Here is a 24407-nt window from a genome sequence, read left to right on the forward strand (position 1 = left end):
TTATTTAAGCGCCTATTTTGATACGGAAATTTAAAAATTATAGACAAACCCATAATTTACAAACTGAGAACAATTAATTCAAAATGTTACTGACCACGTTATTTGACCCAACTTGCCTATTGCCTATATCATTAATTGATTACATTATACGAAGTGTTATAAAACAAAGCGATAAAATATGATATTAATACTTTAGGGTCTGTATGTGTCCCTTTACCCCTACATAAAGTATACTGTAAACGTAGCAGCACTAAAAGAGATTTTTTTTGACGAGCTCCCCAGCAATTCATGCATTATTATGGAATTTGTATGGACAAAAGTAAAAAACAAATTATTTTTCAGCGATGCTATTTTCACAGCGAATTGTATATAGGGGACCCATACTCACCATAAACTATTAGTTTTTTGCTGTTTTTTGTATTATATTATGTTATGATAATCCAATTTAAACATGGAAGACTATAGAGTATAGACCAAAGACGGATAATTCATCCTTACTTTGCGCCCTATCCACGCTGTCCCGTAAGAGACATAATTATTTTAAAAAGATAAAACCGAAGTTCAAAATTGTACGTACAAGTAATTAAGAATTAAAATTCCATGTCTCAAAAACGACTAAACCGATTTTGATGAAACTTGCAGTATTGTCTTAGTAGAACCATACCTTGTACAACAAAAAAATAATTACTCAAATCAAATCGGACTTGTAGTTCTGGAGATATGCGAACACAAACATAAAACATACATACATATATACACTTTTGAAATTTGGCACATTTGTTCAGACACTGATGTAGAGTAACATATACAACAAGATACGCGCTAAACACAAGTCATAACCCTCCTGAGTCCTGGCAGTCGGATAAAAACTGGGCAGTTCTCCAAATATTATATACATTCGCGTCAAATTGATAACCTCCTTTTTTAAGTCGGTTAAAAATTTAAAATAGGCTCAATTAATAACATGTAGAGGGGCTATGCGTCTATACTCTATGATTTCGATTATGCTAAGATAGCTTCGTGGCAATCATGCCTATCCACGGTCCAACATCCATAATAAATAATAATATTATAAATTCGAAAGTGTGTCTGTCCGTCTCTCTGTCTGTCTTTCACGTCCTCACGTCCAAAGCGTTTTGCTGGGTATGGGAATACTTTGAGTTCCGGGAAAGAACAATAGGATACTTTTTATCCCAGAAAAATGTACGGCTCCCACGCGATAAACGAGTTTTAGTGCAACGGAGTTGCGGGCATCGACTAGTATTTTGCCAAATTTTAAAAAGTGAAAGTAAAACTGGATTTACAAAACGAGGACACCATATTAAAGGGGTCTAAAGTTAATGAGGTCACGCACCCCTTGGTTTACTTATAACGTTAATTTGAATACAGGTTACCAACATTTTATACTTTTTAAATGAAAAATTACAAATACTCCTTACTAATGTTATAAATGCGAAAGTTTGCGTCAGTCTGTCTGTCTGTTACATTTGGTATATAGATACCGAGTCCCGGGAAAGGACGGACATAATATGACCTTTCTATGTCCTTTGACGGGATTCAGCATACCTATTTCTTTATCATCATCATCGACTTACTGCTTAATAATCACGCCTTAGGACTTAGGAGCTAGGATTCAGGAGTCAGGAGTTAAAATTCTAGATTTCATGTTTTTGTAAGCTTTTTCTTGACGATTCTTAGCTGAAAATACATTTCGTTTGAGTCAGAGCTTCAATTTGTTGAGAATGAATGGGAATGAGTCAGGGACCATTAATTAATACACGACAGACGATAGATGGCTCAATGTCTGGTGTTGCCAGTGCTTTAAGTTGCCAGTTTTTTAAATCCTAATAAATATTTCAAGAAAATTCTTGCAAATATGACTTATGAGCTTAAATATACAGGGTGTAACAAAACTAAGTGATAATATGTTAGGGTGTGTATGGGTCCCGTATGTATTATAGAGTTTCCTGTGAAAGTAGCAGCGCTAACAGAGCAACTTTTTTTTTCACTTTTGTATGGAGAAATTCACGACGCGCGCTGGGGCGTATACAAATCTGAAATAACAAAAAAAAAATTTGCTCCTTCAGCGCTGCTACTTCCTACAAGAACTCTATACAAGGATGAAGGGCGAGACATCATAGGTTAACTTAACTCTAAAGTATTATCACTTAGGTTGGGTTGCACCAGAGGCATGGTTATAGTTAAAGTTAAATATGGCGTCCAAACACCCCATATTCTCATACGACATCTGTCAATTTTTCCGGTTATAGTTAATGTTAAAGCCAAAGTTAGTTGGTGCAACCCAGTCTTAGTTTTGTTACACCTTGTAGTAAAACGTTCTGACTTCTGTTCAAGTTTCAAATCAGAACAAAAATCGAAAAACTTATTTTATTGCTGGGCTAGAAATTTCATTTTTTTGAAATGGACCTCTAATGTCGTCTAAAGTGTTAATTTTAAAGTTTTTAAAGGACTTTGTGCGCGGCGATCGAATCAAGAAATTTCGTAACGAAAAAACCTAACAAACCCCACTCCGACCGGCGCGGCGTTGTCAGACTTCGGCGCGGTGCGGTTTGTGTGCGTGCGACTAGATGAGTTGATAAAAAATGCTATGCAATAGCTTAACCGCGGCACTCCCCGAGTGCGACACGTTTTTTTATAAAAAAGCTGGCAACCCAGACATTATTCACCAAGTTTATTCCACACCTAAATGTGGCGTGCCCAAAATAACGTGCCAGTTATTGACTGCGGGGAACATGGGAGTAATTACCTCTTCAAATGAAAATACATCCAAAACACGATACAAACTTTGGATAATTCCAAAAAATTTCCAAACATCCTAAATTTTGTACGCAATTGGGACAAAATTGCCAGTTTCAGAGGTGTTCCTTAAATAATGACATGTTGTAGTTTGGACGGCCCATATTAGCGACCCCTTTCAATTTTATGACACCTAAATTGGAGCAGTTAATTTTTTATTTATTATCAAAGAAGAATTATATACTCGACGAGCTTTTGCCCGCGGCTTCGCTCGCATTAAGAAGTATTTATATACAAACTTTCATCCCTATTTGAACCCCTTGGGGTTGGAATTTATCAAAATCCTTTCTTAGCGGATGCCTACGTCATAACATCTACCTGCATGCCAAACTTCAGCCCGATCCGTCCAGTGGTTTGGGCTGTGCGTTGATAGATCACTATGTCAATCAGTCAGTCAGTCACCTTTGAGTTTTATATATATAGATATTGCCTGCAACTTCGTTTCACCAAAATTCATACATTTTTCCGCGATAAAATTACCCTATGCACTTCCCAGGAATCAACGTGTCTCCAACCAAATTTCATTAAAATCGGTTTATCAATTATTAAAACGTGAAGAGATTACGCACAAACTCACTTTCAAATTCACAATATCAGTATGGATATTATCTTCGTTACATAAGATATTGCCAATAATTAATTAAAATAAAGTCATAGTGTCACAATATGGAGCAGAGTGGTCGTTGACTCTACTGATATTGATTTTGCAATAAAAATAAATTATGATTCATTCAATACGACCATGTGTGTGGAGGTCACAGGATCAACGTAAGTATAATTAAAATTATTGAAAGTCAACTGATAATGTTCACTTAGGTTGGGTTGCACCAACTAACTTTAACTATAACTTTAACTACAATGCAAAATATCAAATCTTTGGTTAAAGTTAAAAATGGACGCCATCAAGACGCCATATTTAACCATAACCATAGAGTTCGACAAGGTTTTAAATGCACGTGGCGAATAAAGGAAATAACGCTGTCATCTTACAAAAACACCATTTTTGACAGTTCTCATTTACCAGCAGCGCCCCTGTCCACGTTCATTTATAACCTTGTTGGACCAACTGTCATCTGTCAATTTCTCCGGTCAAAGTTAAGGTTAAAGATAAAGTTAAATTTGCGTTAACTATAACCATAACTTTAACTTTAACCACGCCTCTGGTGCAACCCAACCTTAGTTGTTCTGATAATGGTACGAGCAAATTATGACGGAACGCTGCGTAGAATGTCGCATTTCCATACTTATTAAAAATCCGGCGTACGGCGTACGTTTTGCTACTTCTTAGTTATTATTAAGTGTAGTTTATAGTTAAATGATCGCACATTTAATCATTACATATTATGTATAATTAAAAAAAAATTGACACTACTTCCATACATTTTCTGTCAAACTCTTCATTAAATCAATGTTAAGTAATAATTGAATTGAACAGCCATTAGAAATATCAAATACTAAAATTACCGTACAGAAAAGTCCCCCATTCACGGACAAAAGAATTTCATAGTAACATAGTAAGTCATATGTTAAGTATGTTAAGTAGCGAACAGCTACAATAATTAGTAATAATAACTTAGTTAAACTAACTGGGTGAGTAACAACTTACAGTAATGGGATCAAACGCTTACACGGTTACTTACATCGATGATGTACGATTCTAGATGCTAATAGTGAAGCATATTATATTATATTTTTATAATTATAACAATATTTATAAAAATGTTGCTTATTTCATACTAGATGATGCCCGCAACTCCGTTGCGCCAAAACTCGTTTATCGCGCGGGAACCGTACATTTTTCCGGGATAAAAAGTATCCTATGTTCTTTCCCGGGACTCAAAGTATCTTTATGCCAAATTTCAGCAAAATCGGTTCAGCGGTTTGAGCGTGAGGAGGTAACAGACAGACAGACAGACGGACAGACAGACACACTTTCACATTTATAATATTAGTATCATATTATATCTCAGTATATATTTAATAAATAAATAAAAAAATAAAAAATAAAAATTGTTTTATTTCCGAATAGATTTGTAACAAATACTTTCAGAACGTTGATGCTAATGGTGCCTACCACCGGTTCGGGAACTATCCCGGCGAGAAGAACCGGCGTAAGAAACTCGCACGGGGTCCCACTTTTTACCAAAAAAGTGAGAAAAAAAATGTTAATAGTTTGAGAATCGGGGTCCAGAGAGATTTAAAAGGTATATTGTTGAATGTAAAGTTATTTATGATTTTATGATATTTAAATAATTTGACAAAAATCATGGCGTGATTTGATCGCTACATGGTCGCCACTGGCTTGCAATTTGCAAATTACGGTATCCTTTGTCAAATCCTTCAATCCTTGTTCAGATATCTTAAAACTTCGGTATTAAAATTAATATATCTTGACTAAACGCTTACATTTTATGTGTTCAAGATTCCTTGATTACAAGATATTACTTACATATTACATAAATCATAATATTATTTAAAAAAATAATTATTATTTTATTTCTGGTTGGCAACGACTTTGACTTCTGTGCCTGGTTTATTAGTTAAAATAATATAATTTTACTCCTAGAACCTACGAAAAATAAAAACTAAGGAAAACTAACTCCGTCAAAAACCATGCTCCACAATACTTGTCAAAAAAGTGTACCTTAGGTACACATTTCAATATATTTACAATATTTAGGTGACCTAGAGCGGTACTAGGCTGACGTTACATGACAGATCAAAAGGAACCAAATTTAAAACGGTAATAGCACAATAGACATAACTACTAGTATGGGAGTTACGATTCCTTAGTTTTTATTATTCGTAGCCTAGAACCAAGTTTTTTGGCATCAATTCAAAATTGTTAGTTAAGGAATAGTCCATAAATGGTTACATAATATAAAACAATCAGTTGTATATCTATTAACAATACATCAAGTCGGCCCACATGTAATGGTTAGCCCGATTAAACAGAACACTGACCGTATATTACATACTGTTACATTGTAAACGAATAATTTAATGAATTACTGTATTACATAAATATAAAATAATATACATAGTGTGACAAAACAAAGTACTTAATAGTTAATAGTACTTTAGGGTATGTATGTGTCCTCTATATTATGTATAGAGTTCACTGTAAACACTTGTTATTTGTATACAGGGTGTAACAAAAATAAGTGATAATACTTTAGAGTGTGTACGTGTTCCTTTTAGAGAGTTCACTGTGAAAGTAACAGCGCTGAAAGACGAAAATTTTTTTTACTTTTGTATGGGGAATGGCCCGAGCGTCACGAGTTTCCCCATACAAAAGTAAAAAAAAATTTTGGTCTTTCAGCACTGCTACTTTCACAGTGAACTCTCTACAAGGAACACATACACACCCTAAAGTATTATCACTTATTTTTGTTACACCCTGTATATTTCTTGATACACCTTATATTATATTTTTAATATTCATACAAAAGCGGTAAGTGTACAGTTTTTGAGATTTTTGAACAGGAGTTTATATCTACAGGGTGTAACAAAAATAAGTGATAATACTTTAGGGTTTGTACGTGTTCCTTGTAGAGAGTTCACAGCAGCGCTGAAAGGGAAACTCGTGACGCTCGGGCCCTTGCCCATACAATAGTGAAAAAAAATTTTCGTCTTTCAGAGCTGCTACTTTCACAGTGAACTCTCTACAAGGAACACGTACACACCCTTAAGTATTATTACTTATTTTTGTTACACACTGTATATAATAGGGTTGCTGATTGGTCAACATTTTGATTTTAGCCAAAATGTTAACAAATCGGGCAAGTGAATAACCGAGAGCCGGGCATAATCCGTCTAAATTACCTACAGTGTTAAATATACTAAAATTATAATAGCGTTATGCTCAAACTGAACTAGAAATAACTGGTTTTGGGTAAGAACATACGATATTTGTTCGCTCTGATAAAAATTCAAAACCTGCAAAAATAAAAATATACTTTTCATCTATGTAATTATAGGAAGTTAAGCTATTTAAGAGCCTGCCTACTGCCTATTTTAGTACCAGCTTTTATTTATTTCTAGTTAAAAACTAGGCCTTTACATCCGTAATGGATGATTTATACAGTATTTTTCAGAACGAAGTAACCACTCCTCAAATACTGTAGTGCATGGGACAAGATTTTTAAATGTCCGTATGGTTGCCCAAGCACATACGGCATTCTCGCATCATAGTCGGCCTAGTCCAGACTCCAGAGGAAAGAACTAGTCAATACGTCTGGGACCAACTATGTACGGGTTTCCTCACGATGTTTTCCTTCACCGTACGAGCGTCCGTATTATGTACTTGAGATCAGAAAATGTCTCATAGGTACACGCCTCCACCCGGGTTCGAACCTGCACTCTCTAGGAGTGCGAACCGAAGGTCTACCCATTATTCTAGTTAGTTTTGTATACTTAGTCAGTGCAAAGTTGCTAAATACGACCTTATATTTCAAAGAAAATTGCACATGAATTCTCAAACGTTATATAATTTATTTAATATGTTGTTGATACAGTTTTATAGACATAACATGTTTTGACGAATTCTGAGGTCACTTTACATCCTAAACGAACTTATTTTTATTTGGAAAACACTAATGTTATGACTAATTTCCTTCCCAAACTTGTATTTACGACGTAGCATCTATACTAATATTATAAAGCGGAAGAGTTTGTTTGTTTGTTTGTTTGTTAATTGTTTATTTGTTTGTTTGAATGCGCTAATCTCAGAACCTACTTTTTTTTCAGCCCATTTATCGCGGAAGGCTATCTTTTATCACGCTAAGACTTTAGGAGCGAAGAAATAGAGGAAAATGTGGAAAAAACTGGGGAAATTATTTGAAAGGGAATTATCTCACGAACTACTGGAGAATTTTTTTTGTTATTTGGCACAGGTAAGAAGTAGACCACGTGAAGGGTCCCATAGGCTATTTTTTGTGGACTAATTTGTCTGTTAAATGCCTAATTTACCCGGGCGAAGCCGCGCAGAATGTCTAGTATTTTATAAATCACCAAAACACTCAAACAATTTTCATACTAAGGATAAGACGTTATTATTTTAATAATTATTACGTCTTATACTATTTAGTAACTTATATTTTTTCATAACTTTTCAGGGTTCAGTGGATAAATGGCATAAAACGGAACCTTATAAATTCATCATGTATGTCTGTTTGTCAGTCCGAGCGAATGTCAACCTTCACAGCCACTTTTAACTTTTTGATGATCGATAAAAATTCTAAAACCATGTAAGATTTCTATCTGTTATTGCAATACAGTAGTGGAAAACCTTACAAAAAGAATACATAATACGAGTAGAAATTATGGAGAAAGTTAAGCTTTTACGCGATTGATGAGGTTGCTGACAACCGCACAACCACGGGCCACGGCACAACCATGGTTAGCAACCACGGACTTTTGAGAGTATAGACAACCATGTACTATTGTCATAAACAACCATAGACTGCCCAGACAACCTACATAGAGTTGAAAATGAAATAGAGAATCGAAAATAGGAAGGCAATTTCGTCAAAAAACTATAAAAAGTATTTCTACTGCGATAACTCGTGAAGTCCTTGACGTCTGCGTTAATTTGGGCTGAAGTGAACCTCAGGGTTAAATATCGTGTCATATCTTGTCTTGGGCTCTCAGACCACAATGCTCAGCTAATCTCTTTCCCAGTAAAAGCAGCATGCACTTTAAAATACTGGTACAAACATAAACGTGATTTTTCACATGAAAACTTAACAAAATTCAAATATTATCTAGAAAGCTTAAAATTCACAGATGTTTATACAAGCACGACGGGTAATCAAGCTTTCAGTATATTTTTTAATGAGTTTAAGCTATTCTATGATCTTTGTTTTCCTGTTATTCGACTCAGAATTTCAACTAACAAAAAACACAAGTGGATCACTAAGGGAATTAAACTTTGCTGTAAAAGAAAACGCAAGTTATTATGGCTATACCGAAAGGATCCAAGTGCTTATAACAAACACATTTATCAAACTTACACAAAAAAACTTAAAAGGATAATTAATTTGACACAAAAAGCGCAAAACCTCTATTACATCAATACGTCGAAAAATAAGTCAAAAGCAACCTGGAACATCATTAATAGGCATAAAAATAACCTTCCTAAAGAACAAATAAAACAAATTAAAACTAGTGATGGACTAATTATATCAGACCCTAAAAATATAGCACAGACATTTAATAACTATTTTATTGACCAAGTAAAAAATTTAAATAATAATGACATTCTAAACTATAGACATACCCTGACATGTAATCACTTTAATTCTTTATTTTTCAATTATGTATCACCTCTTGACATTAAATCAACAATAAATTCATTAAAAAATACAACAAGTGTCGGTATTGACGAAATATCTACCCCGGTAGTAAAAAGTGTGGCTGAAGTAATAGCATCACCGCTTAGTTATATTATCAATCTTTGTATAGAAGATGGCACATTTCCTACTGAGCTTAAAACAGCCATAATCAAACCTCTATTTAAAAAAGGCGAAAAAGAGGATGTAACGTGTTACCGTCCAATTGCTATTATTTCCGTTTTCTCAAAAATTATAGAAAAAATTATAAATAAAACTTTGTATTCATATTTTGAAAAATTTAATCTATTTTCTGAAGAACAGAAGGGATTTAGAAAGGATTTATCTATTAATTTAGCTATTTACAATTTTTTAAACAAAATAGTCTTAAATATTGACAAATCTATACCGGTGACAGCTCTATTTATGGATATCTCTAAAGCCTTTGACTGCGTTAGACATGATATTCTAATAGAAAAATTGAATATATATGGGGTAAGAGGAAGTATCCTTAATTTGATAAAATCCTTTCTTACAAATAGGACCCAAATTACTCAAATTACAAGAATATGTGCGAAAACAAAAACAGAGCTTACATACTCTTCAAAACGTCGAAAATTAGAATATGGCGTGCCCCAGGGCAGTGTTCTGGGGCCTCTTTTATTTCTGATATACATAAACGATTTCCCTCGCTGCATAAAGTACCCCATGACTCTATTCGTGGACGACAGTACTGTCGTGTTTACCTGTTATGATCTTGGTAGTTACGAAAATGACATAAATGAAAGTTTAATTGACATTATAAATTGGTTGACATCTAATAATTTACTCATAAATCTAAAGAAAACACAAATAATGAAATTCCAGCAAAGAAAACCTCTATTAAAAACATTAGATATCAAATATAATGGGGATAAAATTGAAGATATTGGAGTTACAAAATTTCTAGGTATATACATCGAAAAAGATCTTAAATGGGTAAAACATTCAGAACATGTCTGTAGGAAAATAAATCAATTTTCCTATGCTCTATATACTACCTCTAAAGTGGTTAATGAAAAAGGTTTGTTAATGGCCTACAATGGTTTCGTGGTCTCTACCCTTCGTTATGGTATCATATTCTGGGGCAACTCTACTATGCGTGAAGATATATTTAAGGCGCAAAAGAAATGTATCAGAATTATAGCCAATATACGTACAACTGAGAGTTGTCAGCCGTATTTTAAAAAATATAAACTTCTTACCTTTCCGTGTTTGTACATATACGAAGTAGCATTATTTGTGCGATCAAATCTACATTTGTTTGAGCGTTTCAACACAAAAAGACTAGCTGACAAATTATGTTGTGTTGAATCAAAAACCACCCTAATTAGAAAAAATGTTTTTGGTATGACAACTAAAATATACAATAAACTACCGCAGAGTCTTAGAGAAATAGACAGCATTCAAAGATTTAAAAATGAATTAAAAAAGTATTTGGTTGATAAATGCTTCTATACTATCGAAGATCTCTTTCGTGAATGTAAATTTTAAACATAATATGTATCTAATTTATTGCCGACTTCTAATAAACTTAAAATTAATTTACTATTGTTATAATAATATTATTCTAAATGAATAACGTACTATGACATGTTTTAAATATTTTTATGGAGAAATTACTACATACCTATTTACATTGACATTTTAATTTAATAATGACATTTTTATACATAATAGTTTAGAATAATATTAATGAATTCATTTTACTACATTATATTAATTATTGTTGACTGTATAATTCTTTTATGACCTGTTTTAGACTGTAATAATTCTCTATTGTTAATTTTGCATGCCAACAAAGGCCTATGTGTTGAACCTAATATCAAATATAAGACCTAAATTATTGTAACACACATACGCAAAAATAAATGAATTTGAATTTGAATTTGAATTTGAATCTTTCTTATACAATAAACCACAGAAATGACAATACTTAACGCCAAACTTAATACGTGGGAGAGCCATGCTTCGGCACGAATGGGTCGGCTCGACCGGAGAAATACCACGTTCTCACAGAAAACCGGCGTGAAACAGCGCTTGCGCTGTGTTTCGCCGAGTGAGTGAGTTTTCCGGAGACCCAATCCCCTACCCTATTCCCTTTCCTACCCTCCCCTATTCCCTTCCCTTCCCATCCCTACCCTCCCCTATTACCCTATTCCCTCTTCAAAGGCCGGCAACGCACCTGCAGCTCTTCTGATGCTGCGAGTGTCCATGGGCGACGGAAGTTGCTTTCCATCAGGTGACCCGTTTGCTCGTTTGCCCCCTTATTTCATAGAAAAAAACTGCATCTAACCCAGATTTATAATAGTTAATAGGATATATTACTGCAGGGGTTCCCAATCTTTTTCAGCCTGCGGCGCAGTTACTCGTTGAATATTTTATAACGGTCCCCTACTTTACCTAGCTGTTACAAAAAGATGTGACATAAATAAACACCTTTAATGATTATTATAGTTAGGTTAAGCAGGTAAAAGTTTAATCATCTGCCTGCTTTGTATAATTCAATAATTTTATATTTCATAATAAGTATTTGTGGTTTCGGGTAATGACGGAGGATCGACTCACGGCGCCCCTCTTGCCTTTCCACGGCGCACCAGTAGCCCTAGCATGGCCACCAGTAGAAATGCGAAAGTATAGACAAGCTGTGGACATAAACTTTAGGTGCCGTTCCGATCTTACCGCGGCTAATCGCGACCGACAAAAAATGCAATTAAAATGCCACTTTATGACAGACTATAGTATATGTCATAAAGTAGGATGTTATTTGAATTTTTAGGACTATAGTCATAAAGTGGCATTTTAATTGAATTTTTCGGAACGAAAAAAGATCGGAACTGCACCTTAAGTTTATCTCCACAGTTTGTCTATACTTTCGCATTTCTACTGGTGGCAATGCTAGGGCTACAGGGCACTGTATTACTGCATTAATGTTTTTACGCTAGAGGCAGCACCGGCAAAGACAGTAAAAAAAAGTTTTGTTCGACGTTTGACAACGTTTCTGTCAATATTCTGACATACAGTGTGTGGCATGTCGGATTTTGGTCGGATTATATTTCCTATATGTGCTAGAAGCACCCTCTGCTCCGACTTTTGCGTAATGTTCTTTATTAAGGTGACGCCGCGTAAAAGTAAAAAAAACCGTGTTGGATATATTTTAGATTGCTTGTTTTCTATGAGAGGCCGGCCCGGCCTTTCATAGAAAACAAGCAATGGAACAGCAAAAAATGAAAAGGGCGTAGCGACAAAATGGTTTTTAAAATTTGTAAGTACATAGATTAGTTCAAGCATATACTTGTTGCCATTCCGGTGTAGCGCGGCCCTAAACAGAGGAATGTTGGCAAAATAGGAATCCTTTTTTACAGAGGTCTTTTTGATTGATTATTCTGTGTCATAAAAGTTGACCAATCGTGTAATTCAATGACGAAGACATGATGAATACTGACAATGAACTTTAATTTCTTAGCTTTAATCCTTGCTGAGAAAAATCGATATAGGTACAGCCAAATTATCAAGGCGTCGCCTTAATTAATTACTATCGAAATGTAATTTAAAATGTCACAATATGACCACATATTATTGGTAAACAGTAAATCAAGCTTTCTTTTTAAGGTATTGACACAATAATAAGCTTACAAAATCTACCAGCTGATATTACATAATTTACTGCCCTGAATATTAATTTATTTAAGAAATTAATGCAAATTATTAAATAAATGAATATGTATAAATATTTTAAACTGGAAAACATGAAGCTATGACTATATAGAATTGTTGTAGGTAAAGCTAGGAGATACATTGAGTCCCGGGATAGGACATCTAAGGATACTTTTTATCCCGAAAAAATTTACGCGCGATATAGTACGGCAAATTCATAAAGCATATAATATTACAAATACTCGGCTTCTATTTTTTTTTTTATGAAATAAGGGGGCAAACGAGCAAACGGGTCACCTAAATCCTGATGGAAAGCAACTTCTGTCGCCCATGGACACTCGCAACATCAGAAGAGCTGCAGGTGCGTTGCCGGCCTTTTAAGAGGGAATAAGTGTAAGGTGAGGGTAAGGAAGGGAATAGGGAAGGGTAGGGAAGGGAATAGGGTAGGGGATTGGGCCTCCGGTAAACTCACTTACTCGGCAAAACACAGTGCAAGCGCTGTTTCACGCCGGTTTCTGTGAGCCCGTAGTATTTCTCCGGTCGAGCCGGCCCATTCGTACCGAAGCATGGCTCTACCACGTTAGATATAGTTATAGTTCTTCTATGAATGTGACACGTATCTTATTGGCATAAAGTCCTGTTGGGGGTAATATAAATACGTACAGTGCATTAACAAACGCCGTGTAAGGCTAAAAGCTGTTTAGTGTTTACACACAGCTTTTAATTTCGTACTGCTATGGAGAAATAAACAAATTAGTTATCTAACAGATAATAATACTTAATCGTTAATTTACGAATGCCCTATTTGCGAGGCTAATAGCCCCACTCAGAGACGAATAGTAATTATTATAGTCCAGTGATTTTAGGCCAAATTAGGTGCATATCTCAGAAAATCGATATACCCAGTATATCATATTGTAGAGAATTAAATACTCTAACTTTTCTATTTAACATTTCTTTATACCTTGAACTGTTTTAGCTGGCGTAGAGCGCGTGGTCCAATGATATTCTACTTATACAGATCTGTTACGTTCATACTATTTTCCGGCTTAAATCTCTTCCGAACAACATTGACAAATTTGACAGATAAGTGAAACAAAATATACGAAATGACATTTCCATAAAAGAGACAGACTAAATAAAAGACGACCCAATTGGGTCGTATTTGAAGCTTCACAACGCCCGCGGTAGTAACATATCTGCTTTGAGTTTTTTATTATTATATCATTGTCGCGGTCAGAGAATTATATCTGAGGTCAAAGCTGGTGGTCTCGTGGTAAAAAAGTATGTAGATATTATGATAGAGTCATCTGTACTAGCTCATAAGATGACTAGCACTAGCTCCTTCGATCTTATCTACTAAGATAAGATCGAAGGAAAGGTTGAAAAAATATAATAAATTTGCGGAACAAAAAGTATCCTATGTCCTTTCCCGTTACTCAAAGTATCTCTATGCCAAATTTCAGCAGAATCGGTTCAGCGGTTTGAGCGTGAAGAGGTAAGAGACAGACAGACAGACAGACAGCCAGACAGACATTATCTTTCGCATTTATAATATTAGTATGGACTAGCTGTACCCCGCGGCGCTACCCGCTGAAATCTGTGTGTTAACCGATAATATGTTTTTCCGCAGTAAAATGTAGAATGTGTTAATCCAGGATGCAGCTAACTCCATACCAAATATCATTAAAATCACTTCAGCCGTTTAGGCATGAAGCAGTTACCAACAAACAAGCTCACAAACTTTCGCATTTATAATATTAGTTGGTACTACTAATATAATATATTATGTGATAATACGAGTAGTATGATTAATATTTGCGTTGAAACAGTTGTAAGCAAGTATTAAAATAAACTGATTACTTCTAACATTATTTTAAAAGCTTATTGTTACTAACTGTCACTAACTTTATGGACAAAATTAGTCTGATATAACATTTTATTTATTCTCATTCTTTTTCTTCTCTTCTTTTCTTCCTTCGACATTATAAAAGGTTTATAATACAAAAGTGTAAATACATTATATTACATATATTTACATATTTAAACTTTTGTATTTTGAATTGTTGCTTGTAAAGATGTTTTATATTGGTATTACGTAAATTTTAATAACGCTAATTCCTATAAGGCTTTCTATTTCCAAATAATGGAGGAGAGAAGTTTACTGTTTTATGGTTATTACGAAGTAAATTGACGCTTTCTATAAATAGACGTTAAATAAAAATTAAATAGCTGTTTAATCAAAAAGTAGCTATGCTGCCTGTTTTATACAAAAACTATCCTATATTAATATATCCTTTCCCGGGACCAGAAAGTGTCGACTAATCAACATACAAAACTTCAGCGAAATCGGTTCTAAGGTTTGGAAGCTTGAAGAATGAATATAGATTATTATAGAATAGAATAAACGCTAAAAGAGGTAACATAGGTAGTGGTAGACACTTTCACAATTGCGTTGTCCACACTGTGCCTTTTTCTGATCGTCAAGGGCATGCAATATAGCGCAGTCAACAGCGAACGTGAGGCATGCCCGCAACGCATGCGCTCTGACCGTATCCAAAACTTCAAAAATGACAATATTGGCATTGCGTTCCTTGACGCATTCAATTATTGAACGCGCCAATATGAAAGTTGATGACGAAAATTGAAGATGAAAGTGCACAGTGTGGACATAGCTATTCATCATTTTAGCACAATAGACATAACGACCAGTAGTTCGACTGCAAAGAGACGGACAGGTTTCAATATCTGTCAAATTCGTTGGGTTTCACTAGGATTATGAACGGAATGTGCCTCGCGCTGGCTGATATAATTTATTTTTAAATATTTAAAATAAAGATTTCAAAATTGGATTCTGACAATTTTAATCGCATGTGCCAAAACACAAACAACAATACGACCAAAGAGGAACACGTACAGCGAATATGTCATAGTTTTAAATTCGTAGGTAACAAGTTAACAGCCCTAGCGACGATTTTCGTCATAATACGTCAAATTTAAAAATTTCAACATCAGTTCTAAGTCGGCATACTCTATCATTCTGTCTACTCTGATTTTAGTATGGTTCACTCAAAAATCACCTTTTTTGAAGCTGCACTTGGTGCAATGGTTCTAACAATTTTTTACTCAACGAAAACCTCTAGCTTGATGAAATTTTTAAACAAGTACGAATTAGAGCGAAAACCATTAAGATTAGGTTTATGCTCTGTAAATAATAACATTGTTATAAAACTGCATAGTGTTATGTGCAATACAGAATTTAGTAACATATTGCAATGTTTTATCGACTATCAGCATCAGCCATCTCGTAGAAGACAAACACCTTTTTACGTGGTAGAGCCATGCTTCGGCACGAATGGGCCAGCTTGACCGAAGAAATACCACGGACTCACAGAAAACCGGCGTGAAACAGCGCTTGCGCTGTGTTTCGCCGAGTGAGTGAGTTTACCGGAGGCCCAATCCCCTAGCATACTCTTCCCTACCCTTCCCAATTCCCTTCCTTACCCTCCCTTATTCCCTCTTAAAAGGTCGGCAATGCACCTGCAGCTCTTCTGATGTTGCGAGTGCCAATGGGCGACGGAAGTTGCTTTCCATCAGGTGACCCGTTTGCTTGTTTGCCCCCTTATTTCATTAAAAAAAAACAGATATGACAAGAAAAATCGTGATCAAAATAATGGTCTCGCTTCTAAGATATTTGGAGCCTTTTTTGAGGTATGAAAATATTGAGTAATGAAACTAAGTCACAATAATTAGCTAGCTATAAGATTGTCAGGGCAAGGAACGATAGATTAATGGACGTATTAATGAAAATAAAATTATTATTGTCATTAAATTCTCTGTGTATTACTAAAATACAATGTATTATTATTAATGTTTACCATAATATAGTGATAAGTATTATGTATTTGTATCGAAACAGGATAAAAGCTGCGGATATAGATAAAAATGTTTTTAATGACGTCTTTTTATAATTTATATGAAAATTCTCTGACATTTTAGTTATATGTATGTATAAATATATTTTCACACTTTAATATAAATTCTATTCGTCTATGTATTTCGGCCATCAAGTTAAGCCCATAATGTTACAAACATACTATCATAATATTAGGTTAGTAATTAGTATGTTAGTGTGCCCGATTTTGTACTACGTTTACAGTTTACTAATATAAAAGATTATGCACGTATTAGAACAAAAAATGAATAAAACGTTTACTAAACAAATACTAAAGTACCGCATTAGACTAATATACCCAAAACGGGTTTACAAATTAGATATTTATCAATGGCAAAAAAGTCATACGGGTAACCGTTTATTCCCACGTCTACGTCACGTAGCTAGGGTAGGGTTGCCAACACCAAGAAACCAGATTCGAAATTTGAAAAACCAGCCCCCCTAGACAAGTGGCAAAACGCTAACGCTAACGCTAGCGCTAACGCTACAAAATGTATGCGATTTGACATAAGTCATCGCTTCGCTAGAATACTAATGTCAAATCCATACATTTTGTAGCATTATCGTTAGCGCTAGCGTTAGCATTTTGCCACTTGTCTAGGGGGGCTGAACAATTTCGTATAACGGGTTACAGGACGCATGGACTTGCAACAGTAAAATCACAAAAACATTAAAAAAAACAACGATCATTATTCAAACAAGAATTAACTAATATTTCAATAAAATATTATTTCAATAAAAAGTTAGCCATTGCAATGCAAAACAAAACACAATCATTTTTTTTAACAAAATTTTAAACTCAAGTAATTTCTAGTAATCCCAAGATGCTGCTAAAAACTATTCAGGACGTCCCAGGACAATAGCTAGGACATATCCTGAAAAAACATGACTGATGACAACCCTAAGCTAAGGGTAAGGGACAATACGGGGTTTTTTAATGGCGTATCTATAATGTTTATTCTTCTTTGATCTATGGACTATGGCACTAGGGGTGCTCAACAATAGATTGTATTTGTTTAATTGATTGTATTTACATAGCAGATTTGATAATGCGTGAATTTTGTTGAAAAAATGTGAAAAATGCTCATTCGATTTAAATGTTGAAAAGATTATATTATAAATCTTGAGATACGATTTTGAATACTGTTTTGGGGACAAAAGTCGTGGTGTATTTTCAGATTAGTTATTTATGTTGTTACTTGTTTGAATTGGTAGTTTGCTTTCTTTTTATCGCGATATATGTAATGGCTAGAGTAGGTTAAAGTCTGATCTATCAACGCACAGAATAAACCTTAAACGAAAAATTCGCACGCACTTTTATGATATAAGTTATAACCACTAGGATTTTACAAAATTCACCAAGGGATCAAAGTTTGTAGTTTGCCAGGAATACAATTTATTAAATTATTTAGCTTTTAGATACATGAATAATATTTTAAAATAACTTGTACTTGTAATATAAACCGTAAATCAAAACCTCCTTTAACATCTTTGACATACCCAAACGAAACATCCAAACATTCTTAAGCTTTCTCATACCTAAGTCATTCATCAGAACCACTACATCGTCATAGCTTTTGTGACGTTTGACCACATGGCTGTCAAAAATCAAAATGGCCGTCAAATCAGAGTGATCGCCGTGAAATCCCCGGACCCACCGCAGTGTCTAGGGAATGTATATCGATGGATATTGGGTACAGTCGTCCAAATTATTACATTTCTATTTGGACCTAAGAATGAAGAAGTCTGTTTTTTTAGAAGTTACTAGCTGTCCCGGCAAACGTTTCTTTGCCATATAAAGTATTTCACCCATATTATTTTATTGAAGTGACTAAATCGTCCATCGCTATCCCGTCGCACAAACAATGGCCGCCGTCAGTCTCGAGTTGTAATAATAAAAAGTACCCCCCAGTAGCCGATTCTCAGACTCACTGAATATGCATAATATATAAAATTTGGTTAAAATCAGTAAAGCCGTTTCGGAGGAGTACGCGGCCTAAAATTGTCACACGAGAATTTTATATAAGTACATATAAGATTTTTAAAAACAATGGAATCGTTTAGGCTCAACTCATATTACATGCTTTGATAAGTCTGCGAAACGCGAACAACCGCTGGTGGAGTTGCGGTGGGCTAATCGTGCTCATGACTGTGCCTAGGCGGGGAGTGGAGCACCATGGGGTTTTAGTGGGTAGTTCCTCGGAGAGTCTCACATACCCCGGTCAATGTCCCCAATCTGCCGGGGATGCGCAAATCGTTTCCCCATGTAAAAAAAGGCTCAACTCACACTGGCGCAGAATTGAAGCGTCGCAACGCCTCGACTATGATTCACTGTAACAACAATTATTATTAATACTAAAAACAAAACAAATATACAAAAACGTACCAATTTTTCTGTCAAATTACATCTGTGTGCGGGTCCGACTCGCATTTGCCCGATTTTATCCAACTCGTTGGTGTATTTGTGTGACTGTACCGCATATATTAGTTCTGCATTTACGCTTCCCCCACACTTCCCCCCGATCATAATTACACAATGATAATATTGTCTTATGCACTTTCTCCCACTTTCGCTGCAGCCATTACGTTTCCTAGCGTGGCAACGTTAACCTTATGAGGTTGGTTTTCTCATAATTCTTCGTTATCAATCACTTTTGCTTTCATTTGTAAACAAAAGTGTTTGTTTTTCTCCTATTCTTTGTTTTAAGCTAATAAAAGCTGAAGTTAGTTTTTTTGTTTGTACATAATAAATGTGAAAACGTGAAACTGTCTGTTTGTCTGTCAGCTCTTCACGCTTAAGAGGATTCCACACCGCCGTTTTTCCATACAAACGCTGTCCCCTGTTTCCTTCCTGGATAATGCCGGTAGAGTTATGATTTTTTTCCTGAATATCTATGGCCACTATTAGTCCCTATGTTTTCTTTTTTTCATAATTTAATTATTAAAAAAGATAAGAACGTCCAAAAACCCAAAAAATGGCCAGATTTTCCTCTGTGTTCAAACACCTAGAAAACAAAACTGGCTAAAATATACAAAAAAAAAATAAAACATAGGAACACAGCTCAAGCCTTGCTTTAATTCTTAATGAAAAAATTACTTAAATCGGTTAAGTTTTGGAAAAGGAATCAGCGGACAACGAATCGAAGATTTTCTGTTCTTTTATTAGAACTTTTGTCGTGTTGTCTCTATCGCGCTCTGCGGTGGGAGACTTGAGATTGGTGAGACAGCAATACATTTTCAAATCAAATACCTATTTTCAATTTCTCTCTCCCCTGGTGTATCCTCTTAAGGAGCTGAACCGATTTTGATATCTATCAAATTCAGTTCAGCTCTGTGACTGACGTGACTTCATATCTATGGAGTCCAGGGAAAGGACGTAGGATAGCTCTTATTACGGTGCAAAATTTATACGTGGGAGAGCCATGCTTCGGCATGAATGGGCCGGCTCGACCGGATAAATACCACGTTCTCACAGAAAACCGGCGTGAAACAGCGCTTGCGCTGTGTTTCGCCGAGTGAGTGAGTTTACCGGAGGCCCAATCCCCTAACCCCTACCCTATTCCCTTCCCTACCCTCAACTATTCCCTTCCCTTCCCTTTCCTACCCTCCCCTGTTACCCTATTCCCTCTTAAAAGGTCGGCAACGCACTTGCAGCTCTTCTGATGCTGCGAGTGTCCATGGGCGATGGAAGTTGCTTTCCATCAGGTGACCCGTTTGCTCGTTTGCCCCCTTATTTCATAAAAAAAAAAAAATGTCCAGTTCCTGGATGTGTATCGCGACAGAAATTTCGTTATCCTTAAATTGCCGATCCGGGCAATTTGTATGAGTATGAAGACGGCATTTTTTTTTGAGTTCTCAGCATTGTTTTCATAGAAAAAGTTGTTCATTTTGACGGGCTCATTTGATGGTTTTAAGGATAGTGTTCACCCGAACAACCTGTAGGTATAGTAATATAATAATAATTTAAATGTTACGTAGTAAGATACTGTTAAATTGGCAGTAGATATCCGCTCATACTGAGCTTTGTAAGGTAGTCTCTACCAAAAATCGCAACAATATTTTTGTCAAATTAGCTCTATAAAGACGTAAAAAGTTGCAAAAACTTGTGCTCGGTTAGCAAAAACTATGCTCGTAACGATGAGAACAGTACAATTACCCTGTTTTTTTATGTCGGTAAAAACATGTGCAAAACCACACATGACAGAGGAAATGATAACGCAAGTCGCCCGTCCGGCAAAAACTGCGTAAAAACTTTCCGCGCGATTGTACACATAAAGTTTTTTTTTTATGTGATAAGGGGGCAAACGAGCAAACGGGTCACCTGATGGAAAGCAACTTCCGTCGCCCATGGGCACTCGCAGCATCAGAAGAGCTACAGTTGCGTTGCCGGCCTTTAAGGAGGGAATAGGGTAATAGGGGAGGGTAGGGATGGGAAGGGAATAGGGGAGGGTAGGGAAGGGAATAGGGTAGGGGATTGGGCTTTCGGTAAACTCACTCACTCGGCGAAACACAGCGCAAGCGCTGTTTCACGCCGGTTTTCTGTGAGAACGTGGTATTTCTCCGGTCGAGCTGGCCCATTCGTGCCAAAGCATGGCTCTCTCACGTAAAAAGTACGTGCACATTATAACGAGGCGTGGCGGGGCGGGCCGCAGATTATAAGATAAAGTTTATGGAAAGCTAGATGACGCCAGAAACTCCGTTGTGCCAAAATTCGTAATCGCGCGGGAACCGTCCATTTTTTTCTGGATAAAAAGTATCCTGTGTCCTTTCCCGGGACCAAATTTCCGCAAAATCGATTCAGAATCAGCGGTTTGGGAAGAAAGAGGTAACAGACAGACAGACACATATTCGTCTTTGGATGTGACAAAAATTGGGGATCCACAGTCGTAAATTAGTTAATTTGGTTCACATAAAGTTGGCTTGACTTCTCTGGGCAGATTTTACATACCTATACAGAAGCTCAGAAAAAAGTTACTTACCTAAAAAAAAAAACTTGTTTAGATTTTGAAATTAGTATTAATCAATGTACATCCTGTACAGGCCACAGGGGTCCACCGGATCTACCAAAATTCTGAAAACGTAGTCTATGTAGAAGAGATTGGACACCTCTGAACTGGATGGATCGCTGAAAAAGTGTATGCCGCGACATATTAATATGATAATCTTATATAATTTATAAAATTCTCGTGTCACAATGTTAGGCCGCGTATTCCTCCGAAACGGCTTTACTGATTTTAACCAAATTTTATATGCATATTCAGTCGGTCTGAGAATCGGCTACTGGATACTTGTTATATTAATAAGTGCATTTCGACGGGTGCAAAGTAAAAAGAGTCATCTACAAAACAGCTACTTTTCAGGAGAGCGCATAATAGGAAAAAATGCTCCCATTTTGACAATTTCCAATCAAATTTATTGAAATTTCTATCATTGCTTCATTATTTATTAATGAAACCACATGTATATTTAATTTCTTCTAATAATGTTTAATTTACGAGATATTGTAGTTGACTTCATCTACATTGCGCTTAAAAATATGACAACTGGATTAACTACCACTTGGTCGTTTCTACGTGGGGATTAAAAATTAGATTAATTAAAGTATTTTTACCGATTACGAGTACGATTATCAGTAAATACGTAAAGTGTAAAACTTTTATTATTAAAATACGCAGTTAATGACTGTTTTACATTTTAAACACACCAAATTCAGAACATGTTTGCGTAGATATCTTTTTCTACGTTGTCGATTTGGTGCAAGGTGCACGATTTAGAAGAAAGTTAAAATATGAAACACTAGCTTCGCTCGCGTGGAGTTTGAAAATCGCGTTAAATGCAAATATTCCTGTAACTCCTTTAGAATCATGATGTTTTTCCAAGACCAAAAGTAGCCTATGTTACTCTTCATCCTTTCAAATAAGTCTGCCAAAAAACAATACGATTAGTTTTTTCGTTAGAGCGTGAAGGTAGGACAAACAAACAAATAAATAAACAAACAAACTTTCCCATTTATAATATTAGTAGGGATTTACTTAGGAATCATTCATTTACTTGCGTAAAAATCGTAATTTCTCACAAGAAAAATGAAATTCTATGTCAATACTTTAATTACTTTAAAACTAATTTAAAAAGTGTTCAGTATCATTATCAGTACAGGAACTATGTTGTTAATTATTATAATTTAGGCAGAGGTTTATTAAGTCTTTGTACTTGGCACTTGTAATCATGATGGGCCGGACGTTTTACACCATCGGAGGAGTGTATGTACGATTCTTCAGAACAAAAAATGAGTTTTTATTTCAACGATTTCTCAATTGCTTTTCACGATCACAGAGATCCTAAAACCGGTCAAAGATAAGTTAATAGGAAAACTCAAACTACAGTTAAACTTGCAAATGCTGGAATATGATGTTTTGCAGGTTGCAATTTCCCATTTCTGGACTGATGTAATTGTTCGCCTAAATTTTGTCGTAATTTACGTCTCGTGTCTTTATTTCTCAATCGCCTTTTCTTTAGATCAATACTGAACTGTCGACTTTTTATAGCGTTTAACGAGGAAGGCGTAGAACATTAACTTGATGCCTCCACTGCCAAAGAAATATCAATGGTGTTGTCGTAGAAGATATACAGTTTGAAAGGGACAATATACTCGATTGCATGTATGAGTTAATAAACTGAAGCAGATCATAGATGGATGAAGTGATGAATTGTATTCTGAGGGTGTTCGCGTATTCGTTAATTTGCTGAGAATCTCTATTATTGACATCCAAATTTTCAGAATATTTTTTTATTTCAGACTGAGAGAGAACTTGTGTGACTGATCTAGAGTATTCAGATCATGGGGATTTATCTTACGAAGTTAACTTAAGTATACTCGTTTTGTCTTCAGCGCTGACACATCGAGGTCTTCTATAAGATGTTCAATAACTTCATCGGGGCAACACAGTATTTTGCTCGATAAATCTATCGCTTATGTTCTGGAAACTTTCAACTTCTTTAAAAAGTCGTTTTGGACTTTCTAAACATTAAACAACAGTAAAAAATAACAGTAGGAAATTAGAAGTCAATTAATATAGCTAACAATAAGAATTAACATAGACACCTACTCATAAACATCACAAACAATACTAATTTACAAAAGTAAATTGAGACATCTAAATCACAATGGCAACGTAGAAAAAGCTATATGGCAGATAGCCGCTTATGCCGTATAACATGACCCCCGCGCGTCCCGCGTATAGACGACCAGCGGTAGTTATCCGCATCTACATCGTGCAATTTCACAAAACAGGAGTAGATGTCTTCTTTTACGTTACAAAAGTACCAAAAATAAGGTGATATTTGAATTTTTGTTTTTGCTATGTTGTAGAACATGATATTATAAGCTAATTTCTACAAAAAAACAAAAAACTCAAAATTGCAGATGACTTTTTTTACTTTGCACCCGTCGATTTGTTGAATAAATAATTGTAAATTATTACAACTCGAGACTGAGGGCGACCATTGTTTGTGCGCCGGGATAGCGATTGACGTTGCTATGGTGACATACTTATTTAGTCACTTCAATAAAATAATATGGGTGAAATACTTTATATGGCAAAGAAACG

General features: G+C 35.4%; 1 long non-coding RNA gene across 1 annotated transcript; it reads right to left on the reverse strand.

The window, feature by feature from the left end:
- Positions 1-3659: 3659 nt before the first annotated feature.
- LOC121735516 lies at positions 3660-23774 on the reverse strand. Its single transcript, XR_006036869.1, has 3 exons — positions 23656-23774; positions 19405-19410; positions 3660-3670 (listed from the first exon to the last, which is right to left on the reverse strand). It is a non-coding gene; the product is annotated as an uncharacterized LOC121735516 (long non-coding RNA).
- Between the last annotated feature and the right edge of the window lie 633 nt (positions 23775-24407).

Source organism: Aricia agestis, chromosome 17 (assembly GCF_905147365.1).
Source record: "Aricia agestis chromosome 17, ilAriAges1.1, whole genome shotgun sequence".
NCBI lineage: Eukaryota > Metazoa > Arthropoda > Insecta > Lepidoptera > Lycaenidae > Aricia > Aricia agestis.